At 36.4% G+C, this 27,500-nt stretch overlaps 2 long non-coding RNA genes across 4 annotated transcripts in view; one reads left to right on the forward strand and one right to left on the reverse strand.

Moving 5' to 3' along the window:
* LOC128251583 (uncharacterized) overlaps nt 1-3,386 on the forward strand; it is a 9,705-nt gene extending 6,319 nt beyond the window's left edge. For both annotated transcript variants that reach the window (XR_008267183.2, XR_016240678.1), the window contains exons 2-3: nt 407-487; nt 1,626-3,386. This is a non-coding gene — a long non-coding RNA (uncharacterized LOC128251583). The remainder of the gene's footprint in view (nt 1-406; nt 488-1,625) is intronic.
* A 3,042-nt stretch (nt 3,387-6,428) lies between these two features.
* LOC106872094 (uncharacterized) overlaps nt 6,429-27,500 on the reverse strand; it is a 21,944-nt gene continuing 872 nt past the window's right edge. The window contains exons 1-4 of one of the 2 annotated variants that reach the window (XR_008267184.2): nt 22,030-22,120; nt 8,474-8,529; nt 8,071-8,163; nt 6,429-6,557 (exon numbers count right to left, since the gene is read on the reverse strand). This is a non-coding gene — a long non-coding RNA (uncharacterized LOC106872094). Of the gene's footprint in view, nt 6,558-8,070; nt 8,164-8,473; nt 8,530-22,029; nt 22,121-27,500 lie in introns of those variants that run through there. The other variant, XR_001409737.3, reaches the window with a different exon arrangement.

The raw sequence follows: 27,500 nt of genomic DNA on the forward strand, positions 1-27,500 counted from the left end.
TGATTTGGCTGCTATTTCTAGCAGATCAAATGTCTGCATAGAGAATTTCTCATTGGCTAAAACGAATCTGTTGTTGAGCTTTGGAAAAATGTCTTGCAGTATTTCTTACAGCTCTTTACGTTCTGTGTTCAAATCTTGGGGTTGATAAAATAAAGTACCAGCGTAGTACTAGGGCTGATGGTATCATCTTACTATCTACCCTCAAAATTGCTGCCCTTGTGCCTAAATTAGAAACAAATGTTGTTTAGACCCACGTTAGTTCTGATCCAGTAGACCTATAATCGAAGGCCCTCTAGCTATGACAGTTCTGTTTTTCAGATCTTGTGTAAAATAATATCTGCTTTTCAATATTTCTATAGATTTTCATTACCATTGTTTTAATGTCTACTTTTCCATGCTCACTTAGGTCAGATGGAGTTGATTTGAAGCAAATTTTTTATGATCGGATGCCTTTCCTGTCACCACCCCTCACCTCTTTCAAAGCAAGGTAATATTTTACCCTTCACAAGACGTTTTCATGAAAGATTGGAAATAAATGACACTGCTTGTATAACAATGACACACATTTACAGCTGTTACAAAATATCAAGACAAGACAGAAACACCTACACACATACACGTCTTTCAGTTTTTATCTACTAAAACCACTCATAAGGCTTTGTTTGTCCTGGGCTATAATAGAAGATACTACCCAAGGTATCACGGTGTGAAACTGAACCAAGAACCATGCCCTTGGAAAGCAAGCTTTTCGATCACAGTCACAAAGCTGCTATATCTAGCATGTTAGGTAACAACAGCATATGTATATATATATATATATATATATATATATATATATATATCAGTACTGCCTGACTGGCCCTCATGCCAGTGGCACGTAAAAGCACCCACTGCACTCTTAGAGTGGTTGGCGTTAGGAAGGGCATCCAACTGTAGAAACTCTGCCAGATCAGACTGGAGCCTAGTGCATCCATCTGATTTGCCAGTCCTCAGTCAAATCGTCCAACCTATGCTAGCATGGAAAGCGGACGTTAAACGATGATGATGATGATATATATGTATGTATGTATATATATATATATATATATATATATATAAGCACACACATATTGTTAGATGGTTGGAACACTTGGAAAAAATAGACTAGATGGGCACAATTAGAATGCTTTCAAAGAAAAATGAGATAATAACATTTGGAATGCTTTCAAGATTTTTAAGAGACAGGATGGTCAAAAGCAATATTGAGACTCAACATCTTCATAGACCAACACAGAAATGGCTTGATAAAGAAAATGATTATCTTACAAACTTTGTCTAACAAATTTTATTATCTAACAAATTCAGTAAATTCTATGGACTTGCAAAAATCCACAAAAATAGAACAATTAATGCTGCCTAGGACCTGCAAAGAATCACCCTCAATCTGTTCAAATATACCATTTCTGAAGGATCTCAAATTAAGACCAATTGTAGAAGGCCTGGCCTGTGAAACATGCAGACTTACAACTCCATTGACAAACTTTTAAAATCTCTACTAAAATATGAAGCATGTCTTATAAAGTATGACGTAAACCTATTAAACCACCTTTTGAAAATACTTAACATCATTATTTTATTTTATATAGGTAAATCTTTGTACTACCATCCCACATGAGTACAGACTGGAGACAACAGCCTTTTGGCCAAGAAAATTTCTCAATGAAGTTTTGGACTAAATACATAGAAGATTCATCACAGAGAGATTAAAATTCATCCTTCAAAACAACTTCTTTAATTCTGAAGCAAACACCAACCAACAAACATTTGTCATCAGGGTGGGTACAAAAGTTGCTCCAACATATGCCAACTTATTCATTCATTGCATGTATAGTATCAACCTACAAAAATATCCAGTGGAAAATTTGGAAACACTACTTAGATGATTGTTTCATTTTGTGGACATACAGTCTTGATGAACTTGATGATTCCTAATCCCTACTCAATAGCATCAGTAACAGTATTCACTTCACAATAGAATATAGCCAAAACCAATTATCCTTCCTAGACATTTTGATCTTAAAAAAATTAACACAAACATCAAAACCAACATCTATTACAAACCAACAGACTCCAAACAGTACCTACTATTTCCTTCACGTCACACAAAACATACGCAAAACAAATATACTATTTAACCTAGCTAGAAGAATTCATGCAATTATTTTCAATCATGAAATTCAGATTAAAAGACTCCAGGAATTAAAACAGGTAGTGCTTGAAAGACAGTATCCATTTAAGTTAATAGAGAATGGAAAAGAACATGCTAAAGCAATAGACATTGAAGAATTATGAAAGACCAAATATAGTTCAAATACACCTACAACTCTGTCTTTAATTACCACACATAATCCAAGAAACACAGAAACACTCAGCATTATCTATCAGAGCATACTATTAATAAACCAAAACTTAAGAATGAAAAAGGCACTTAAATCATACAAATAATTAAGTGCAAATTTCTAAATAAACTACTTGTCCCTAATCCCTAAATAAACTACTTATTCATAGAAAAATTAGTTAAAAATTGTGGTCACTCAAATTATGTAATTTATATCAACCTTATTGAAGATATATCATATAAATTCAAATTAGGACAAGTTTTTAGAGTGAAAAAATACTTTGCTAGTTCAAAATATTTAATATATGCTGCCAGATGCTATGGATGCAGTGAAAATTACAGTGGACAAACCAAACTCAGCTTGAGAATGAGATTAACAATCTATCAACAACAAATATGAGATCAAGGACTAGACAAATCCCACTCAGTGAACATTTTGAGATATGCACAACAACCAAATCCCCCAAATTCATAGTCTTCCCACTATATCAGTGTGCTGATAATACTACCGACCAAACCTAAATAAATAAAAAAAATTTCATCAAAACATACAAACATGGGTGAATAGGCTATAAAAACATAAACTTATATGATTTACCATTCTCTATGAATGCTTTTTGTTGTTATATGAAAATCCCCGCAGATGAAAGAGATTTATTTCATGTTTGTCACTAAGAGCTTAAAGTTGTATTTCCTATCAATTATCTTAAAAATAGATGTGTTCTGGTAAGTGTCTTGGTGACAGATTTTAAATCCCACTCACTTTGGATGTTGATTGATCTGCTTTGAAGACAGATATATTGTTTATTATTAGACATTAACAGCCCATCAAAATCAGATGCTGAAATTTATGACTAAATATCTCTATCCTCATAGACTGATTGTTTTCACTGGACAGAGGCTGATTGTCACCTGAGGAAATGGGGTGTTTTATTTAACTGTGTGGATTTACATAATGTTATGAAATGCACTTCATATTTTTAATAAATGACTGTGCTATTGAAATGTGTGCAAGTGATTTTTTGAGTTATCTATTCCTTTTTGTTTACTATATATATGTAAGGGACGACCGTGCGAACTCAAAAAGGAGAAATGGTGACGAATGGAAAAACAGGACTCCTTTTATTTAAACGCGTCACATGGTCGAACACAAAATATATATATCAAATGATGATATACATAATATGTTATACGACGATAACATAGATGACCAGTAATGAAAGACCACAACCGTATAAGATGAATAACAGAGATATTTATTGTAGCGTTAAAGATGTATGTCTGTGTGAGAGTGTGAATGCGACATATAAGAACATAATCAAAGACAGGCCGTCATACAAAGAAAGGTGTGTATGTGAGTGATACATGTGTGTATGAGAAATATTACAGCAGAGAAAAAGAGAGTCAATAACACGTGAACAATTATACCAGTTCTTGGGTACACAATAATATGAATCTGTATGTGAAGTGAGTTGGCTGAGTTTGGCAGAGCTGATCACTAGTTGTGATGTTGTGGCATCGATGCCGGGCCGTGATTCTTGTTATACAGATGTTCGTCGCTGGCTGAGAATTTCTTGTCTGTTTAAGAACTCTTGTCTGTTTATTTACCGTGGTGAAACTGAGTCACCTAACAGAATCGAAGAGAGAGATGTGCCGCGGTAGTTTGGTGTGGTGTACATAGTAAGTCGTGTTGACACTGGTGGAGATTGATGCTCGGTAGTAGTAATCGTAGAATCGTGTTGGTCATGACGATGATGCTGGATAGTAGTCGTAGACTCTTGTTGCTGATGTGGCGACGGCGGTGGTCATCGTTGGCTGGACGAAGCTGTTGAAGTGGTCGCTGGAACTGCTGCTGCTGTCGTGTGGTACACGGAACAGTTCTCAAAGAGAAACTGGACCGAGACAAATTTGTGGGGTATGAGTTGATCTATATATAGCGTTAAGAGGGCTCCAAATGCCTTCAGAATTTTACTCTATCACGTGACCTTATTAGGGGCCGTGATTGGTCAGTTTGCGTTCTGGCGGGAAAGGTTCGAAGAAGTTGCCGATTCGAATAATAATCAGTCACGTGATGACAAGGAATGGGTTCTCTACTATGCTCGCATTTATTTATATTTAAATGAGAAGATTGTATGTAATGGCGATAGTAGTTTTGTATCTAATGGCGGGAGGTAGTTTCACTACACTAGCCTCGCACCAGTCGGTTTGTCGAAGACAAACAGACGAAATAAGGAAAAAAAATTGTAGTGAAAAAGACTTATAGAACGGTTGGTCTATTACTGGCATTTAGTCACCATTTTTGGAAAAGTTATGTGAACTTTTCACGTTGGGCTGTACAGATCAGAAGGGCTGTATGAACGAATCAACGTCAGGGGGTCACCAATTGTAAGGTAAACTGTGTGAACAGGCTCGCGTTGGCTGTACAGATCAGAAGGGCTGCGTGAACGAATCAACGTCAGGGGTCACCAATTGTAAGGGACGACCGTGCGAACTCAAAAAGGAGATATGGTGACGAATGGAAAAACAGAGGACTCCTTTTATTTAAACGCGTCACACGGTCGAACACACAATAATAATATATGAATGTTAGTATAGAGATATATATGTTTGTGTGTATGTGTGTGTGTGTGTATGTGCATATATATATATATATATATATATATATATATATATATATATATATATATATATATAAAGATATAAATGATGAATTTTATTTAGCAATAAATAATGAATAATCACTACAAATTTGTTTCAGTAGTTCCAAAACATATAAATAGCTTTAAGCTATTTACGTGTCTTATAAGCATGTAAATAATGTTAAGCTATTTACATGTTTTGGGACTACTGAAAAAAATTTGTAGCGATTATTCATTATTTATTGTGAAATAAAATTCATCATTTTTCTCCATTATTTATATCTTTATATTCTCCTTATTCTCTTCTCATGTATATCACCATATACTCTATATGGTTTATGCTATGACAACTTAAGGAGTTTTTTATAAATACTACTGGATTACTTGAATCCATATTTCATGATTTATATATATATATATATATATGACACACACACACACACATATATATATAAGTCTGCCTTTTCTTTGATATCTTCTTAAAAATGCTTTGGCTGGCCTACCAGCTTCTTGGCACTTCTTGACAGTGGGTTATGGTTATAAACTAATTAAGATAACTGCTTGAAATTAATTAGGTTAGTTTGACCTCTTTGCTCCTAGAATGTCCATTATGCTTCTCTAATTTTTCTATAAATTTAATTGTTCTTATTAAAATATTACTCATTCATCATGTTGGTTGTTGCCTGTTTATAACAGTTTAAAATTTTAGTGAGGATGGTGAAATTATGTCGTGATATAAACTGTGAATATATCAATAAAATTCTACCAAAACAGCTGTAGTAAATTTTAAACCCCATTTATGTTCCCCATTTGTGTGTGTGTATATATGTATTTATGTATGTATGTATGTATACATGTGTGTATATGTACATATATATATATATATACATGTTTGTACATGTATATATTTATATATATGTATATATACATATATATATATATACACATACATATGTAGGGAAGTGGTTATACACCATTAGGTGTACACCGCTTCCGTACATTAAATTTCTAGAAGAAACAACGGAACGCAGATTCTGAACAACATAACAATATTTATTTACAGTGGAATTCAGTTCACGCTTGGAGGGAATTCGGTAGCTCATCGCCCTCGGTTACTGAGACGCCTTCTGAATGATTTCCGTGGTTATTTGTGAAGCTCTGGTGCTGACACGTGAGAGAGCTCTGTTGGATGTCTTGGCTCGACGGAGATCAGTCAACGAAGAGACTGAGAAAAGGCGCCAAAGCTGGGTGTCGAACTCTACGCATGCGCATGAGACTCTTCCTGTATTCCTTCCGGAACTAGTCCCTGCGCATGCGTGGATAAAACTCCGGACATTGAACATATAACAGTCGTCTGCTATAAGTTGTCACTACACATACATATGTGTGTATGTATGTACATATGTGTACACACACACACATAGATAGTCATATAGATATAGATATAGTGGCTAATAGGTCCGGCATTGTGGACATCGGGGAAACTATTTGTGAGGCTGGTAATGGTGGTGATGCTGATGCTGTTGCTGTTGTTGTATTATCTGAAATGTATAGTATTAAATATCCATCGTGGTTTATGTTATCAGTTTCGTGTAAAGAATACAATGGAATGTTAGGTAACAATCTGGGATATTTAATACTATACATTTCGGATAATATACCCACTCTACTGACAAATATAAGAGTGCATTTTTTCCTTGACTTATGGTCTCTTAGATGACTCACACAAATATCTGTATACTATTAAAAGTGAAGTTCAATCTTGAGTGCTTGCTTACAATGTTACACAGCCAAACTGGCACATAATGGGAAAATACTTTGACAATAAAGTACCCATGAAAGGTGAATATGAACAGAATAAAACAAGTTTCACATAAATCGGACCAGTAGTTATTGAGATATTCGGGGTTTTGGGGTATAAATACCCAAAACGGTGCATAATAGGAAAATACTCTGAAAATAACTTCACTCTGGAAGGGAAGAATCTCTAACCTTTCCATTAGACACATTATGATGGGCAAAATATTTTAAAGTGAAAATGACTTTAAAAATATGGTAAATATTTCGTAAATGACACATTCATAACCTCGGTGTGAAATAGTTTTTTTCCATAGGTTTCTTTAAAGTGCATTCAACGTATCTCATCTCCAAAGATTTGGCTGCTATTTGTAGCATGCCCTGCTACCACGTAACAGCTATTTGTGATAAAGAACCCGAAATTCTTGTTACATGGTAGCAAGGTATGCAAGAAATAGCAGCCAAATCTTTCTTGATTTCAATGTCACATTCATTGAAAGCATGCAAAATAACATGGAACAGACAAAAAAACTCCATGAAACAAAACTCAGACTTTCCCCGGCAACCTAACAGGTCACAGGTAGTCTAGTGTGTGTGTGTGTGTGTGTGTGTACATATATATATTGACACACACACTTACGTATTTAATGATTAGTGACAAAATTTGAATAGTCAATACTTTGTAATTAGCATTGGATACTTTATTTTTGTTATCAATATGCTGCTTTGAATATTGAACAAAAGCTATTGTAAGTCAGTGTTATACACAATAGTCTATTGTACTTTTAGCATGTTGGGATTGTGAACACTTGACTATGTTTTATACAGATGTGGTACAATTTATTATCAATTGTTTTGTTGAGTTATGCATCTCAACACAGTAACATCTATATCCTCTATAAAGCAGGATTGTCACCTCATATAATTATTCCTTCAATTATGAGACAATAAAGGTGCCACTAAACAGACTCTTGATCTGCTTGAAATAGCAATCAAATCTCCCTTTATTGATACCATGACCAATTTTAAAAAAAGCAGATAAAGATATATTCAGTCTTAGTGAATTATGTCTGAAAAGAAGGATGGTCATACTTCACCATCTTTGATCATAAGGCTTTTTGATCAGAGATGACCTAGGGCTAAGCAACAGCATCCACTACAGCAACATCTGTTGTTAAATAAAGCATCTCAACTTGACACTAATAATATCCTCATTAAATTGGGATTGTCCTATAGACTACTGAATAGTTTACATACCTTATATAGTTGAGTTCTGTGTACAAGGATTGGCAGCTACTGAATACAAGTCTACAAGGATATTTCATGCTTATTTTGCCAAGGGATGCTTCACTAAAGAGAAAGATTGAAATTTAAAAATATACACATGCACAAGCACACTTGAGGTACTTGTGTTTATATATATATATATATATATATATACATACAGCAATAAGAAAATGGAGGGGATCAAGAGGTGGTATTCATCAACTTTTAGTCATTATATTATGTCTATTTATTAAAAAAAAAAAACAATTATAACAATATACATACATGTATAATATATTATGCTTTACATATATAATATATAAAATATGAAATATAAAAATACCAGTAATTATTAAAATATATAATATAGAGCATAGAAAGTAGGATATCTTACAGCTGTTTCAGCCAAGAGACCATAGTACCCCATTCTACTTTTATCCCTCCAGTGAACTGAAAATAAAATTAAGGTACTTGGGTGTGTCTCTGGGCTTCGTCAGAGAGTTTAGAATGTTCATAAGGTTAAGTAATAAATATAAATACATACATACATACATATATTAAAATGTAGAGGGTGTGATGGGTAATTTGTCGCCATTTTATATTTTTAGTGCATTGTTCGTTTTTGATTTGGCCAACTACACAGTATAGTAGGGTCAGTTGGGCACCGACTGTGTGAAAAACAGCACCATGATACAAATCATTCTGCCAGAAATTTGGAAACGACATGTTGTACTGCTTAGCATTCATGACAAGTGCCAATATTAACAGTTCAGAGTGTTTAGGTGTCAATCTGAGGACATGTACTGAGAGTGTTAAAAATCAAATATCCAGTCAACATCATGGTGTTTGAAGTGATCATTAGTGATGGTGATGTTATGCCTCGATTCATCTTCCCACATGGCCTCAGACTCAATACGGAGGCCTACATCAAGTGCCTAGAGGAGGCAGTGCTGTCCTGAGTCAAGAGGGTGATTGTTGGAAGACCCTATGTCTGGCAACAAGACTGTACCATGCCATACAAGCAGAGGAATCCAGTCATGGCTGTCAGGCAATTTCTGTGACCACATCACTCCTAACATCTGGCCACCTAATTCCTCAGACTGCAACCCCCTTGATTATTGTGTGGAGCACAGTTGAACGAGAGTCCAACAAAACTCCCTGTAACACCAAAGGTGAACTGAAGGCAAGGATTATGGCAGCATTCACCAAGATTACAGCAGCACTCACAAGGAAACCATTCAGAAGAGTTGCAGGAGATTCTAAAGTCGTCTGGAGGCTGTGGTTGAAGCTAATGGCGATTTTATTGAATAAATTTACTCCTTAGTATTTCAAGATATTTTAATGTAATTTTGGTAAATATCATCATCATCGTTTAACGTCCGCTTTCCATGCTAGCATGGGTTGGACGATTTGACTGAGGACTGGTGAAACCGGATGGCAACACCAGGCTCCAGTCTGATTTGGCAGAGTTTCTACAGCTGGATGCCCTTCCTAACGCCAACCACTCAGAGAGTGTAGTGGGTGCTTTTACGTGTCACCCGCACGAAAACGGCCACGCTCGAAATGGTGTCTTTTATGTGCCACCCGCACAAGCCAGTCCAGGGGCACTGGCAACGATCTCGCTCGAAAATCCTACAGGAGCCAGTCAGGCGGTACTGGCAACGGCCACGCTCAAAATGGTGCATCTCATGTGCCAACCGCACAAGAACCAGTCCAGGGGCACTGGCAACGATCTTACTTGGCTTGCCGGGTCTTCTCACGCACAGCCCATTTCCAAAGGTCTCGGTCCGTAGTCATCGCCTCGGTGAGGCCCAATGTACGAAGGTCTTGCCTCACCACCTCAGCCCAGGTCTTCCTGGGCCTACCTCTTCCACGGGTTCCCTCAACTGTTAGGGTGTGGCACTTTTTCACGCAGCTATCCTCCTCCATTCTCACCACATGTCCATACCAGCGCAATCGTCTCTCTTGCACGCCACAACTGATGCTTCTAATGTTCAGCTTTTCTCTCAAGATATCTGTTAAAATGAGATGTCTGTGTTATTTCCATTTTTGCATAATTTAGACAACAGATTATTCACTGCACCCTGTACACACGCACGCGCGCGCACACACACACACACACACACACTGTCCCATTATGGTCTCAGATATTTGTTGGTAAGTGTTTGCCTCAAAATTAAAGAAGTTGCTTTAAAGGATGAATTTTAATCTCCCTATGATGAATCTTTTATGTATTTAGTCCAAATCTTCATTAGGGAATTTTCTTGGCCAAAAGTCTATTACCGCCAGTCTGGTCCAAGCACTGCTGATAATTCAAAATAATGGAATCAAAAAGATGAAGAAACATTTTGTTTGGTATTTGAGTATATTCTTGTTCAATAGCTGCCCTCAATTCATCAGCTGTTGCCAGTTATGTACCATAAACTTTACCTTTAAGTATCCTCATAACAAAGTTTTGTGATGTGAGGTCCAGTGAATGAAAAGGGCATTCAACTGAACCTCTTCATCCAATCCTCCTGTTTAGCCAGATCTCATTGATGTAGCTCCTTACATTGCTTTGCTATGATAGTGCAGAGGTGCCCTATCTGGCTGGAAATAAAACTCAGTTCTCTTGAATGTTTGGTATGACAGACTGTCACAGCAAGTTCAAGTACATGGAACCAGTGATGGTGCCATTCAAAAAAGCATGATCCAATTAAACCTTTTGATGATAATTTGCATCATATTATAATTCCTGGTAAATTAACATGATATTCGTCCATAATTCTCAGGTCCACAGTAAGTTAATTGTAGTAGTTTAATTGAGCCATTTAACCCTTTAGCATTTAAACTGGCCATATCCACCCAAAATATTCTACTCATTTTATGATCAAATTGGCCAGATTCAGCTTCTCACATCCACCCTAAAATGTCATTCTAAAAATATACAATCATATCATCAAAATCTCAAAGCTAGAAGATAATACCTGATTAATTCAAAACAATGTGAATATATAAACTTCAATTTTAACAAAATAATGTGATTGCTAAAGGGTTAATTTAAATGTAGTCTCATTACTCCAAACAATCTTTGTTGGTAAGTGTACATCTTCTACACATCTTGCCGAGTACAACTCACAAATTCTACTCTTCAGTCTGGATCATCTACATTGAGAGCATGGACTATTAATTTTTCCAATGACAGTTTTCTAAGATGCAATGGATGTTTGATTTTGAAATACCTATCTCACAATTTGCTTGCTGCCGAGATGTTATATCTCTAGTAACCTTTTCTAGCTTTGTGGGGCTGGTCAATGTCTATAGTCTTCTGGAACATTTCTTGTTGATATTCTGAACAACTTCATCTACTCCAAACTTGCTTTAATTCAAGTAAAACTCCATCCTAAAATGTCTTTGCACTTTGACTGTGTTTTCAAATTTCTTGTAGCACTTTAAGATCAATTTCCTTTGTTCAAAGCACATTTTGATTCCCTTCCTTATTTCTAATGAATTAAATCTAAGAAGAAACAAAACATTGAGTAATTAACTGTTAAAGTGTGTATAGACTTTTTGGGATATATATATATATATATATATATATATATATATATATATATATATATGTATGCATGTATGTATATATATTAAAGATAAAAAGAGAAGATGGAATGTAGCAACAAGAAAATTTCTATTACCAAAACAATTGTTTCATCTTCAAGATGCACTACTCCCTTGTGGGCATGGAATAATGCCATAAACACCAGATTCTAGCCTTAAATATATTAATGCTATGTTCAACCATCCACCCTCCATTATACTTGGTCTTGTAGGGAATATTCAGACCAGAGTTTCCCAACTGGCTGCTAACCCACAATTATTTGACCTGCATGCATCTTATTACAATGAGGCACTAGCTATGGCAGGATACTGGGAATGAATTAAATTCAGATGCCAGAATAACACACACATCATACACACCACACACATGCATGACATACATACAACCAACATAGACATAAAAACACCTCATGAACCCACCTACAGAAATTCCACCTGCACAATATACCACCATAAATGTAGAATACTCTACCATCCAAATAACATTCATTCTTACCATAAATTTTCCTATCTAAACAAAAATACACCCAACACAATTTATCCAACTAAACAAACACAGATCATTTGCATAAATAAACCTAACACCAAATATAGAAACCATACTGTTCTTTGGTACAACCTGATCCATGCCTCAAATGTAACTTCCAAGATCAGCAGACAATTTTTAGCAGCCCTTGAGAGATGCTTTCCAAAATCTCATAAATATCACTTGATATTTAACAGACATAATGTAAATGTCATATGCAACCTCCTGTAACTTGTGGCAACATATGCACAGAATAAATAAAGTTAAACTTAAAAAGGCCTTGTAAAACAACATCACTGAAAGCTCAAATAATGAATTTACATTCAATCCTAACATGACTGACAACCAACAAGAGTTAACCACAGAAAATGATTGCCCTGAAACATCCAAAACTAATAATATACCTATAACAATGAACCTACAGAACCTGCACACCAGCAACATGATGAATCCACAACCAATTATAACTAGAATGACAGGACAACTACTACACAACCCTGGTTGCCAACAACGGCCACAAATAAGTGCTCCTTCAAGGATAAATTTAATTGCCCATTGGATAATCTTTGCATGACACTTGTAATATTGTCTATAAATGCACTGTGTACATGAGGGGAGGTCCTTATGTGTACATTGGTGCCACAGCTGATTCTTTCAAGAATCAATATAGAAATCATATTTCTGGCAGATTTTCTATGGCAACTGAAAACTGACAGGATTAAATATGAGATTTCATGATCAATCATAAATATACAAAACCCTACAACACACATTATAGGACCTGTGGATTGTGCTCTGAAGACTCCCTATCAATCTTGCTTACTAGGGAAAAGATCATTGATAAATTAACAGAATGGATTACACATTGTTTACATGTCATGAAAGTCACCTTCAAATATTACCACCCTGTAAACACAGCACCAAACTACCATAATCAACATTGAATAGTGAACACCATGCTATCATTCCATACATTGTTACATGCCCATGGACAGGTGTGTGGGCTTTCGCCTATATGCTGTTTATTGTTCCGTGCCTGCATGTGTCTGAGTAGTCTTGTGGGTGTGTGCAATCTGTGTGTGCATGTATGTGCAGAGTCAATGGGTTTATATATGCCTGTGTGTGTGTATATATGTGCTGAGTGGAAGTCCCTGGAGTGTACTGATGTGTACAAGTGTATATCTGTGCATGAACGTGTGTGTGTGTGTGTATAATTGTGTGAATGTATAAGTGCACTTGCCTGCAGACATGTGAAACTGTGGATGTCAATGTACATTTGGATTTGTATGTCCTGTAGTGTGGGTGTGATGGGGCGCATAGGTGTGTGGGTGTGATGGGGCACATGTGTGTGTGTGTGTGTGTGTGTGTGTGTGTGTGTGTGTGTGTGTGTATGGGGTCTGTGAGCATTGCGTGAGGGTGTGCTTGTGTGAGTGTGTTTGTGCGTGTACTTGTGTGAGTGTGTGCATGTGCTCCATGGTGGCAGTGTTGATGTGATCTCTGTATGTGTTTGGGTAGGTGAATCTTTGTAAGATTGACTGACATACATACATGCAGCATGTGCTGGCATGTACCCACGAGTATAATTATTGTGTGCATCTGTATATTTTTGCATTGATTTCAATATAAGAATGTGTGTCTGTTTATCTGTGCATCTGTCTAACTGTTAAACTCTTTCAATACAGTGAAACTCAAATATAAATCTCCAAGCTTAAAACCTTATCATCCCACCTGAGGAGTCTTCTATGTATGAGCGTTGCATCTGGTGTTATTGCATCATTCTATGCCTACAAGGGAGCAGTGCATCTTGATGGTGAAACAATTGTAGTAATTTTTTTTGTTGGTACATTCTGTCTTTTCTTTTTATCTTTAATACATGCCCAACGTCCATCCTGGAATTCTTGGAACTATTACAATGATATTTCCTAAGTATCACTAATGATGCCTGGTAGCCATAAATGGTGAATGTGCTCTGTGGGCACATGACCTGGGACTTACCCTGAAATAAGATTTCGATACTATGTCTAACATGTATTTTCTTAACCTTAATTCTTTAACTTTATATATGACTTATATATATAGGGGGAGAATTCACACAAAAAAACAGAAGATGAAGACAGGTGGTGTAGAAAATAAACAGATGTATTAGTATAACGCTCAGGAAGTGAAAAAGTCTTTAATGTTTCGAGCCTACGCTCTTCTACAGAAAGGAACACAGAAAGAAACAAGGAGAGAAAAAAGAATGTGTAGTGGCTAGCAATCTGTCATGGCAAATATATACATACATACATACATATATATATATATATAATAATAATATTAGGGACAAAATCCAAAATTACAGGTAAAAAACTCAATTAAAATCAATTTATAAAAAATTAAAATTAAATTGAGTCTTATAGATAAAGTATATATAAAATATATAGTTTTAGGGAAAATAACCAATTTTCAAGAACTCATCGATGAAAATCCACTATCACATATAGAAAAATTAATAATTAAAAGCACAATAAATGAGTATAATATAAAGTAAAGTAAATATCATAAGATAAATATAATAAAAAGATTACACGTGTTTCATAACCAATTTTCAAATAGAAAAGAAATTTAAATCGATTAAAATCAATTGAAATTATCGAAAATAAGTTCTATTAAAAAATATAGCTACTCGTCAGATCGTAAGTAGAACAATAATTAGATATATATCTCAACCAACAATAAGTACCAAATGAATTAATATGAAATACTTATTATATAAAGATAGAAAAATTATTTAAAAAATATCATATCAAAATAATAACCATTCAATAATCATCCCTTCATCCATTATAATAACATGTATATTATATACAAAAAACATCTTACATAAATTATCATTGTTTTAAATTATCATTGTTTTAAATACAAGTTGAACGAAGTTTAAGTTTAAAATAATAATGAAGATAAAATTAGTACATATTTAACCAGTGTAATAGTTAAAGCTATACTATTTAAAGCTAAAGACGTTTATTTAATTATAATTAAAGATCAATTGAATAATAGAAAAATACAAGATTATTTATTTCTACAAACGTAATAATAAAAAATATGAATGAAAAAATTATGAATGGAAAAGATTATGAATGAAAAAATTAGGAAAGAAAAAATTATTAAGAATAAAAGGTTAAACTTTGTATATATATACAAAGTTTTGATTTTAAAAAAACTTTAACAATATTATAAACTATAAAGATTAATAATTAATCAAATAATATTAATCAAAAATAATCGAAAATATATCAACACTATTCCAATCGAAGTTCTAATATTATGTTGAAATGAAACTATAACTTCTAAATAATTTAGTGTTAAATAAGTTATCTATTAAAATAATCTATAAAGAACCAAATGAATAGTATAAAAACAAGAATACATATTATTTTCAAATAGTAGAAAATCTTTAGCAAAGTTACGGAAAAATTTGGATAAGTACTGTTTTCACTTTGCTAAAGATTTTCTACTTATATATATATATATATATATATATATATATACATATATATACATATATATACAGGGAGAAAAAGAGATAGGGGGAGTGAGAGAGGGGAGAGAGCGGGGGAGAGAGGGGAGAGAGCGGGGGAGAGAGGGGAGAGAAAGGGAGGGAGGGAGAGAGAGAGAGAGAGAGAGAGAGAGAGAGAGAGATGTGGGGTCCAGGTACAACATGAATAAGACAGAATAGGAAGTGCAGTGAGTGAAAATAGTGTGACATGATTAGAAATAGGGAATGAGTTGAATACTGAGGATATCAGTCCAGTGTGGCAGGAAGTGAAGAAAATCAAAGATGAATTGCGGAGAAAAGCTTAACAGAACATCAGTTCAGTTGAGACGGAAGGGTCTTCTTAAGTGCAGCATAACACCAATCATCTCAGTCCCCCAGTCATCTCCTCTGAGAGGTTCAGTATCTTGATATCAGTCTTCACCCCTTTGTCTCATGTCTTCTTAGGTCTACCTCTTCTACATGTTCCATCCATTCTTAGCAATCACCACTTCTTTATACCATTGTCCTCATCTATTCATATCACATGACCATACTAGTGCAATATTCTCTCCTGTACACCACATCTAATGCCTCTTATGCCCAGTTTTTCACTGACATCATGCATCCATTGGAGCATACTTGTTTTTTTCAAGTCTTTGCATGTCTTCTGCATTCACAGTCCAAGTTTCACAGTTGTGTAGCTTTGCTATTCATATACAGGTGTCATACAATCTGCCTTTCATTCTGAGAGAGAGGCCTTTTGTTACCAACAGAGGTAGAAACTCTCTGAACTTTCTCTGGCCAATGTGTATTCTAGCTACTATACTTTCAGAGCATCCTCCTTCACTGCTAATTAGGCCACCTAGGCAACAGAAACTATTCACTACTTCTATGGAGCCTCCTTGGCATTTCAGAACATCTATTTCCCATGTGCTGTTATTATTTATTACTCCTGCACATCTGCCACAAGCAAATTCTATTTTCTCTCTTAACCTTCTTTGATTCCACTGCACCTCTCATGTGTCTATAGTTTGCACTGAGCACATCATATGGAATTTCTACCTACACCTTGTCTACACATGGAACAGGGCCTTTTTCCTGAAGGGATTGGAGTTCTGTCTGTTTTTCTGTTATTAGAACTTTAATCTTCACTAGGTTAACCTGAAGACCTTTTGATTCTAGGTTTTGCTTCCATACTTGGAATTTTAATTCTAATTCTTCAATACTTTCAGCTGTAATAACAAGATCACAAGCATAGAGGAATTCCTATGAGAAACTGTTATGGCCAGAAGAACTATGATAGATTAGAGAGAACTGATAACTGAACCCTGATGAACTCCTACCTGAACTCTAAATTCACTGCTGTACTCATTGTTAACTCTCACTTTGCCAACACATCCCAGTTGATGGTTTGAATGGGTCTCATTAGCCATTCATCTACTAGCTTTCACAGTGATTACCAAATGAGGGATTGAGGTACCCTGTCAAAGGCTTTCTCCAGGTCCAGGTCAATGAATGCTAAGTACAGTGGCATATTTTTTGCTAAATACTTCTGTAGTTGCTGAACTTCAGAGAGAGCATGTGTGTGTGTGTGTGTGCATGCACATGCGTGCGTGCATGTCTATCTCCCTCTCTCACTTCCCCTATCTCTATCTCTTCCTCCATATTCACTTGCAAATCTCCATTTTCCCACCCACTATTACTCTTCCTACCTGAGGTGCCACTTGGGCAACTCGTCACCTGTCGATCTCCTTGAAGATACCTCTAATTCATTTTCACTCTCCCTTCTAAATGTGAGTAACCATATAGCTTCTCTACAACAAGAACATGCTCTACCCCTCATATCTTAACCTCTACATCTAACATACAGATGCATGTGATGATGATGATGATGCTGATGCTGATGATTTAGAGTTTTCTGTCAGCTTCATTTATTCATTTTAGTTCTTAAAGCAGAACAAGTTCTAATAGTAGAATCTGTTAAGCAACTGAAAATATTCCAAATGAGGAAGAATTGCCTGGAGTCCAATGGCATAATATTCTAATTTGTAACAGAGAACAGTGCTATCATGGGAATTAACCTCATATGATATATAGAATAAGTAGAAACAGAGTAGGTAGGAATTTTGTACTATGTTTTCAATGCAGACGTTGGATACATAATGGATACAGTGAAATATCTGGTAGACTGACACAGAACAAGTATTTCAAATGCTTTTAATCTATTTTAATTTTATTTAATTTATTGCTAAATCAAAGGAGAAAATGCAGTGCCCTTGACCTTTCTTAGAGCTTTTGAGGCTGATGGGTGGCAGGCTGGAAATTATCCTCAGACAGAAAACCTGGCCTGAATGCTTTCAATTGGAATGTAGTTTGCCCAAGGCACTCAAAGCTTGGATTAATTCTACCATGAAAAAACAAAACAAACAAACAAACTAACATGAAAGTATAGTAACTAGTGTGGGAATGAGGAAGTGGAAGATCATGGAACTGTTCTGTTAGCATTAAAGAGTTTTCTACTCTGCATAAGAGTCAATGCATAAGAGTCAATGTGTAAGAGTCAATGTGTATGAAGACTATGTAAGGAGTGTAAGCTATATAATATTAAGATGGACATTAGCCGTGGAAAATCAATGGAGCTAGAAAGAAATAATCAGGTGTAATTCATTGAGGGATATATTAGCTTGCATGAAAAGAAGAGCTCAAGGAAGCAAGGAAGTGGCTGGTACTCTGCCAAATTACCCATATGACAGGAATGGGAAAACACCATGTAAAAACATGGTCAATTCAAAAATAAATCAACTTATCAGAATAAAGATTGGTCATAACTATGGTATTAGTTTGTTTATAAATGACTGCTCGGAGATAAGGTTTTCTTTAGAATTATTTTCCTGACTTTTTTCTTTCTTTCTTTCTTTCATTCTTTTTGTTTTGACTATAAAGTAAAGCTCATTGCAGCCAGGCATGCCTGGACAAAGAAGGCAAAAGCATAAAATATTCACAATTACAAAAGGACTACAAGAATTAGAATATTTTGATGAAGATGGATAGAAATCCAATCAAATGTGTCCTGAAAACAGTTTAGAATCAGTTAACAAATATGAAAATTCTGAAATTGAAGACAAAATAAGAGGTAATGTCCAGATTTTGCAAACTGAACAGGAAAATAATGTTCTACAATAAAAGGAAAACTGAAACACCAAAGTGCAATACTGGATTTAAACAAAAGATTTATCAATCCTAAGGAAGAACTTTTTGTGAAGAAGCTTTTGTGTTTCAAGTGATTTCAGTAAATCTCTTTCTGTTTATAGTATGTGTTGTAAAGAGTACTGGTTGCGGAACTCAGGTTTAGATGTGGGTTATGTCCCCTTGGGTAAGGCAGACAACGTGAAAGATCATTGGCCAATGTGTTCAAAGGAGATGGCTGCACTAGCTGGACATATGAAGTGAAGGGCAGAAGAGTTATGTGTGCTGACAGCAGAATATGCTCAAGGGCAGAGAAAGACAGAAAAAGAAAAAAAAATGGAGATGAAATGATAATGATATACAACAGAAATAAATGGAGATTATCACACATCAAATCCACTAAGCCCATAGCATAGATGAGCGGGGCCATGGAAGAAGTCTGTCTTACTCTAGCTACATCACTGATTCCTGCATGACACAGTAGATGTTAAATTAGTAAGGATCTCTCTACATTCTGAGGGCAAATCCTGTCAGTAATGTTCTCATTCTTTGCCTTTCATCCTTTTGGGGTCGATAAATTGGTACCAGTTGTGTACTGAAGTCGATCTAATCAACTGACCCCCTCCTACCAAATTTCGGGCCTTGTTCCAAGAGTAGAAAACAATATAATAAGGTTTATTCAATTAACTATCTCACCTATTAATACTGGATTTGTATCCAGTCCAAAGAAATCAATATCAGCTGAGAATTTTATGGCTCACAAGGCATTCGGACACCTGTGACATGATATATATCCACATAGTAATAGTTGTCCTATCTTAAGCTTTAAAGTAATTGCATATGGAATATCATTTATCTTTTACTTATTTCAGTATTTAGACTGTGTCCATGCTGGAGCATTGCCTTGGTTGAGAAATATTCAAAAGGCTCAGCTGGTGAAAAAAGGTTGCTGGCTTCTGGTGTTTACTATATCATCTGATGTAAGATGATACTTTGAGAATAATTAGACTTCAAATAAAAAAAAAAAAAAAAAAAAGAAAAGTATGATTTCAAAGAATTACTCTTATATTTCTGAGAGACCTGACAGTAGACACTGATTAGCACATATTACTGGGAAAATATTGGATATTTTGTTGTAAAAGTAATCTCTGTTGAGATTTCTTTGAATCAGCTTTGACTTTGTATTTATTGCTCTGCTTTTATGTTGCTAAAGCCCTTGGAAAAGGTGACAAAATCAAATAGCAAGGACAATGTTTTTGTTTGTTTAGCCTGATTAAACCCAGTAAGACATCCTGGAGAAAACCAGGATGTGTGTATAGTTGTGGATGAAAAAAAAAAACTACATGGGGAAACACTTTGAACTATCATAAATTCTGTTCCACAAGATCTACAAAATATTTCTGACTGAGATAAGGCTTCTGCCTTCCCAGCATAAACCATATATATATACATGATGGCTGTCCACTCGTGATTGAGGAAGATAATCACTAACTATTAAGAACATTGTGCACTCAGACAAAATTATACTTTACACTTGAGACTTCATTGATGACTAATGAGCCAGGCTCTTGATAAGCATACATGTCTGCATGTATTGTGGTAGACGTCAGTGTCTGGGGAGGCTGACCGGGAGGGCGAGTCGACCAGAAGGGAAAAAGGGCAGAGGGAGCCTCGATCGGGCATTCGTGCCCTTTTCGAACGGGGCTGCGGTCAGGACAAGACGTGTTAAGCAACGGTCTAGGTTTGGGAAGGTTTGGGAGAAGCAGCTGCTATTCCTGGTGTAGGGGCGGCGTTTCGTTCAGAAGCGTTGGGAGAGATGCTTGACCGGTAGAAGGTGCGACGATTATTTAGAGCGGCGTATAGACCGAGTGGCAACGGAATCGTTGAGAGGCACCATCGGACGATCAAGGCCATGGCTGAAAGGGGGCACATTTCGCCCCTGGAAGCGGTCTACTGGTACAATATGTCTCCCCGATCCGGACAAGCGGAAGAGTCTGTGCCGCACAGAGCGGTGTTCAAATATGAATGGAGGCATCCCTGTAAGACGCCGGAGTTCTGCGAGGAAGAGAAGGGACCCGCTGGCGTGAAAGTAGGGGAGGAAGTTTGGAGTCAAGCCGCCGAAGGCACGCTGCACATCACAATGGGGCAGGGGAACAGTGACAGCGGTCAATTCCAGAAACAATGTATCTGTGGATGGAATGCCGCGCCATGTGCTGGATCTGCGCAGGATTGCCACTTCGTCGGATGAAGAGTGTGATGGAAACGAGCCACCTAGCGTGAGAAGATCTCGACGTGTAGGGCGCCCGCCCGGTTGGATGGCGGACTTTGAATTGGAGTAGGGGTGAACGTGATCTTTAAGATCAGGGTGGCGTGTGGTATGATGTCAGTGTCCGGGGAGGCTGACCGGAAGGGGAAAAAGGGCAGAGGTAGCCTCAAACGGCATTCGTGCCCTTTTCGAACGGGGCTGCGGTCAGGACAAGACGTGTTAAGCAACGGTCTAGGTTTGGGAAGGTTTGGGAGAAGCAGCTGCTATTCCTGGTGTACTTTGGGTCGGGGCAAGCTTCAAGGATCGGATACCGCAAGACGGACTCGAAGTCGAGGAAAGGAAAACCGAGGTAAGGCGATTACATCTACTCGTACGCACACACCACATGTATTGCAGACCAAGCTTCTCCCATTTACTATACTGGTAGTGTTTTGAACAGCTCACTTAAATTTTGCATGAAAAATGCATATAGTTTCAAAAATACCCATGTCTTCCTCTACTGGTTACCTCCATTAGTGGTGATGACAAGCATTGCTTTTCATAATGATCTATATTTCATATGACTTCAAAGGGGACTTTACACAATCCTTAAATTGTAGTCTTGATTTCTACTGGGGGCACTTTCCATAAACAAGTCCGCCATAATCCTCTGATCATTAATCCAAACAGGGTATCCAGTCCAATGTAAATGATGCTTTCTTTATCATTGCCTCAGTGCTCAGAATATCAGCTCTCCTCATACATACTTGCATGTATGCATGCATACATCCATCCATACATACATATACACACACACACCTAAGTATTTCAGTTAAAGTAATATCTCTTCAAATAAAAGAAAAAGCAATGAACACTTACGTAGCTTTACTTTTAAGTTTGACAATAACGATGATAACTTATTATATAGTTAAAAAAAATATAATGATTGTGCTTACTGGAAAGATATTTGATGAAAAAAGATTGTTTGCTGTTAGAGAAGTTAATCAATAACATAGATTGTAATTGTATATTAGAAACACATGTTGCAGATATTCAGGGTTTGATTGTAGCTGGATTTAAAATGGGAACATGTTGGTTTAAAACTGAGTGAGCTATTAATCAATGATGTAAAGCTACAAGTCAAGCTGCTATTCTTATAATGAAGTGAATAGAATTATATTTAACTGTATGTTTAAAGCTTCAGCTGGATAAGTTGGAAATGTGTTGAATTGCTGACCAAAGGGATCCATAGCTTCTGTCTAGCATTACTCTCTCTTTTACTCTTTTACTTGTTTCAGTCATTTGACTGCGGCCATGCTGGAGCACCGCCTTTAATCGAACCAAATCGACCCCAGGACTTATTCTTTGTAAGCCTAGTACTTATTCTATCGGTCTCTTTTTGACGAACCGCTAAGTTAAGGGGACCTAAACATACCAGCACCGGTTGTCAAGTGATGTTGGGGGGGGGGGGGACAAACACAGATACACAACATATACATACATATATATATACATATATACGACAGGCTTCTTTCAGTTTCCGTCTACCAAATCCACTCACAAGGCTTTGGTCGGCCCAAGGCTATAGTAGAAGACACTTGCCCAAGGTGCCACACAGTGGGACTGAACCCGGAACCATGTGGTTGGTAAGCAAGCTACTTACCACACAGCCACTCCTGCACCTCTATATCATATTTTGAAATATTTAATTCTTAAAACCATTTATGCCCTGAACAATTAAGTGAAATAAGTCTTTGTCGTCAAAAGTTTTAATGAGTCCAGATCACATTACCCGACATAAGATACCATGGGAATTTCAAACTATAATCGACAAGTGTTTTTTTTTTAGTTTGCAGTGCTACCTGGGGAAGGTGCATGACTCAGTGGTTAGATTGTTGGGCTCACAAACATAAGGTAGTGAGTTTGATTCCCAGACCAGGCTATGTGTTGTATTCTTGAGCAAGGCACTTCATTTCACGTTACTCCAGTTCGTTCAGCTGTAGAAATGAGTCACTTGTGCCAAGCTGTATTGGCCTTTGCCTTTCCCTGGGATTATATTGGTGGTGTGGAGAGGGGATGCTGGTATGCATGGGTGACTGCTAGTCTTCCATAAACAACCTTGCCTGAACTTGTGCCTCGGGGGTACAATCCCATGGTCATTCACGACCAAAGGGGATCTTTACCCTTTTACTTGGGGAAGGAGGAGTTCTGTTTAGTTAAATTGTTATAGATGCACTACAAGAAGACAATACTCTTAAATGGTGTTTCTATAGCAAATAGTAATTAGTAAATTACTATCTTGAGTCTTAGAACTCATAGAGCTGGTTTTCTGGTTTTCATGGCATATAAGTGACTGAGGCATGGCTGTGTGGTAAGAAGATAGCTACCCAACCACATAGTTCCAAGATCAGTCCCATTACAAGGCACCTTGGGCAAGTGTTTTCTACTATAGCGTTGGGCTGACCAAAGCCTTGTGAGTGGATTTGGTGAACAGAAACTGAAAGAAGACCGTCGTATATATGTGTGTGTGTGTTTATGTTCCTATAACTTACTGGTTAGGCAAAAGAGACCAATAGAATAAGTACTAGGCTTACAAAAAATAAGTCCTGGGGTCAATTTGTTTGACTGACTGAAACAAGTAAAAGAACAAAATAATTTCCCCTAATGGGGTGCCAGTCCATTGCATAGTTACTAATTACAGTTGAGCAGATAGGAGCAATGTGAAATGAAATGTTTTGCTCAACACCATGCACCACCTGGTCTAGGAATCAGAACTGTGCTCTTGCAACTATGAGTGCAACACCCTAACCACGAGGTTACACACCATCATGTTTCTGTAACCCAGCGAAACTTACTTTTAAATGCACACACTCAAAATATGAAAGCCAGTTGGAAGTTTCAATGTTGAGATTTAAAAAATCACAACACATTATATACTCCCTGATTAAAGGTTTTGAAGCACTGAAAAGCAAACGGATCCATGACTGGAAATGATAGTTTAGTTCTTCAATATTATTTTTTTCATTTTTATTTTTCAATTTGAAATTGGAGCTAACCGATTCTAGTTTATATTTTTACCTAATTTTATTGACTTTTGATTTAAGTTCAAATTTCACCCTCACTGCCTTCTTGAATATTACTTTATTTAAAAAAAACCCCAAATATTTTTCCATTTTACCTTAATTTTTCTATGAGTGCATGGGTAAGAGTGTTTATGTATTAGACCAGTTGTTTATCCAGCTTGATATCTTGCTAGCTACTGGACTATGAAGTAGGTGTTGAACTTGTTGCTTTTGTTCAGTCAATTAAATTGGAGGAAGCACAGTTGAAGACATATAATATATAGAGAAAGAAACTACAAACAGAATAATTCTAAAAATAAACCGCCTCTCAGAAAATATTAAAAAATGATAAGATTACAAAACAGAGATTTTAATTTGTTCAAAACTGTGAATGAAATTCCACAAATACCAGTATCTTAGGAATTTGTGGAATTTCTTGAGAAGGCATTATGCAACTCAACAGAAAGTAAACCCATATTCTTCAGAAGCTCATTATCATTTGCTGTAGTCAATAAAATGAAGATGGGGACACACTTTGAACTATCATAAAATATGGAAAATACTCAACTCCTTCAAACCAAAACGTAACATTCGGCTCTTTTCAAACAATTACTATTTCCCCCCTTTTCTAAATATAAGGTGACATCTAAAGAAGGTTAATAATACTAAATTTATTACAAAAGCAGTGTTTGAGGCCAGAGCAGAACAGGTTTCTTGCTGTAGAAGAGCAGCGTGGTTACCCACATTTTGGTAGAGAGGGTGGGGGTGATCAGAGTGTAGCTGAGAAGAGATAAAAATAGGAGTGATTAAGGCTTTGGGTGAATCCTCAAGGCAGGAGGTGAACAGAAGTGAGTGGTGACAAGAGCTGGAAGTGGGGGCAGGTAGAGGTTGCAAGAGTGTATGAGAGAGTGAGAGATTGTGATGAATAGAGGATCAAGTGTTGAGGGGTGGATGAAGTGAATGGTGGATAAGGGGTGGGGAGTGACCAATGATGCATTGGGATGAAGAACAGCAGAATAGTAATCTTGATACAATAGAGAGAGAGCAGGGAGGGGAAAGAAAGCTATGACATGTGGTTGGGAAAGAAGAAAGTGACAGAAGCAGGCATAGTGTATGAGGAAGGCGAGACATAAATTTAGTGGCTCAAAGAAAAGAGAGAGAGAGAGGGGGGGAGATAGAGAGTTTGTGATATGTACAGGATAAATATCTTACAAGGTATTTTATTGACCTTCAAAAAGGAAAAAAAGAATATTTGTATTAGGTAGTGAAAGACCATAGTAGGCAATGACAGGAATGATTTATTTGTATTCATTTTACTTTAGTACAGTCACTAGCATAGCTAGAGTGTGTGCCACCCAGGGCAGTCTTTCCATTTTCCACCCCCAGACCCCACAAAAAAGCACATATTGCCTACAGCAGACCCAAAAGTGCTGCCTGGAGTGGACCATTCCCCAGCTACACTAGTGAGTATAGTGGTGGTGAAATTGAAACTAGATAATTGTAAGAGTTTATCTAATCAAAGTACATTCATCACTACCAAAGGCTAAAAACAAACTTGTTAATTATATGAGGCACTTGTTGATTACAATAGTAAGCTATATCCATTTATTGTACCTTGATAGAGTATGAACCTTCAGGATAATAGCCTGACTCATTATCAACTCAGATGACTTCAACTCTGTAGTAAGAGGATTACTTTAAAATATGTTTAATAAGGTAGGTTTTAAACAATGAATGAAGAAGAAAGGCAACATCCATGGTAGTTTTTTTTTTCAGGGATTCCAAGATATGTGGGAGAAAGGGAAGAAGTTATTTTTAGGTGGAAGACCCAAACTGAATGCTTACAAGTGACTGAACCTGGCTAAAGGTATCCAAAGGCCTGGTGACAGTGTTAAACCAGGCTACAGATTAAAGTGTACAACTCAAGAACAGGAAGGGGTCCCTTTGTTGGGCTTCTACACAGTTTTATCTACTAAATTTCAGTCACAAAACTTTGGTTGACCCAAGGCCATAGGAGAAAATACTTGCCCAAGATGCCAATGCAATGGGTTCACACTTGAAATAGAGTGGTTCTAAAATGAAATTCTTAAGTACACAATCATACCTGCTAAGAACATCCTTATTTTTAACTTTGTAACAATCCTTCTAGCTACCACTTCTTGACTAAAGTGACTGAAGAGATAAGATAAAGTGACCACATTTGTTGCCTATTTTGCTTCTAATTCCATACAACACATACAGATTAATCATTAGGGCAGTTTCTGTAGTCAGAAATTTGCTAGCATAGGCTTACATACTAGAGATCTTTCACACTTTATTGGAGAAAGCAATGTTGTTGCTTTTCACATCTGCAAAGACCAACATGAACAAATCTAATGGGTTGTACATGTTATTCATCTCTTAGTTTAATAGTTTCCTCTCAAAACTCTCTAGAGTAACTTGTGTATCTGTCTTACTTTATATCAACTCTCAGAGGTTGGTCATATCTCATACAATCTGCCTGCAGTACATTAATAACTTTCTCACCATTACTTCTAACAACTGACTCACACACTACTCTCATGGAGATAATACTATCTTTTATTTCCCCTTAAACCTTTCATACACAGGTGACATCAGCACACAACCTATACATATGTACCAAATAGCATCCTAGATTCTTAGCCAATATCTGAAATCAAGCCTAGAGTTTTGTATCAGTTTCTTTCCTATTGTCCTTGAATTTGGCACTTAGAAATTTATAAGAGTCAACTGTCTTAGTTATGTTCTATTGTTTAAGTGAATATTCTTGTGTTAAATACAGCTCAAGAGATAAACTCGTTACTTTCCACTATTTGCTGACTTACATCAAACTTTCTAACAAATATAAATACTATAAGCAAATTCAATTCTACCTCTTTTACTCAGCCCTCGCTAGAAAAGCACATTCCCCTGTTTCTCACTTCAAGTATGGATAGCCAGTACATGACTACACAACTTCCACCCTCTCTTCTTGTCAACACAGAGGTAGATTCTGTTACTTTTTTTTCTCTCCCCTTTTTCCACCCATCTTCTAGCAGTCAACAAAAGATGAAGTTAACTACCTACAAAATGGATAACAGAACTGCTAATTATTATTGTGTAAGAACTCAAAGAAGTTGTAACTTACTTTATAATAAACAAATAAAGGCCTTATCAATTAATTATTTTTCTTCCTCTCATTTATTTGCAACATAGCATCGTTATGCATTTCACCACCAGATCTTATTTCAAAAACATCCTGATCCTCAAATGAGATGATGACACAAT

This window comes from Octopus bimaculoides, chromosome 2 (genome assembly GCF_046866305.1).
Source record: "Octopus bimaculoides isolate indiv1 chromosome 2, ASM4686630v1, whole genome shotgun sequence".
Taxonomy (NCBI): Eukaryota; Metazoa; Mollusca; class Cephalopoda; order Octopoda; family Octopodidae; genus Octopus; species Octopus bimaculoides.